Genomic DNA, 410 nt, shown 5'->3' with positions numbered 1-410 from the left:
CACTGAGCTGGGTTCAGCTGCCACCATTCATGCTCATGAAGCGCCCACACATCTAGTTTGTCACTACTTTATCTCCTTATGCTCTCATTTTAGGGAGTGCATGAAGGACCCCTCATTTCAGATGAGGAAAAGCGAGTCTTAGCTAAGATTTTCTGCCCCATCTACTCTCTGAGGACCCCTAAAGAGGGGCAGCAATAGGAGGTGGACGCTCAGGTCCACACCCCGTTAGTCCACCTTACTAAACACAAGGGCACGGGGCTAACCTTGCCGCTTTTAGCAGCCCTAATTTTCTACCCTGGCGGCCCGCGCGTGCGCACTCGGACTTCTACGCCGCAGCTCCGCAGCCTTGTGGGAAATGTAGTTCGACGTGCCGGGTGCGGCTGCGTCCGCCCGCCGCTCCCGCGGGCTGC

At 56.8% G+C, this 410-nt stretch overlaps 1 protein-coding gene across 1 annotated transcript in view; it reads left to right on the top strand.

The window, feature by feature from the left end:
• The first annotated feature begins 379 nt into the window (after nt 1-379).
• Zfp2 (ZFP2 zinc finger protein) overlaps nt 380-410 on the top strand; it is a 29,823-nt gene continuing 29,792 nt past the window's right edge. Inside the window, exon 1 of the mRNA XM_033761515.1 lies at nt 380-410. The gene's annotated coding sequence lies outside the window, so the exon portion shown is untranslated.

This window comes from Fukomys damarensis, unplaced genomic scaffold (genome assembly GCF_012274545.1).
Source record: "Fukomys damarensis isolate Sample0158 unplaced genomic scaffold, DMR_v1.0_HiC HiC_scaffold_9, whole genome shotgun sequence".
In the NCBI taxonomy this organism is placed as follows: domain Eukaryota; kingdom Metazoa; phylum Chordata; class Mammalia; order Rodentia; family Bathyergidae; genus Fukomys; species Fukomys damarensis.
This window is presented reverse-complemented; position numbering and strand designations above follow the sequence as displayed.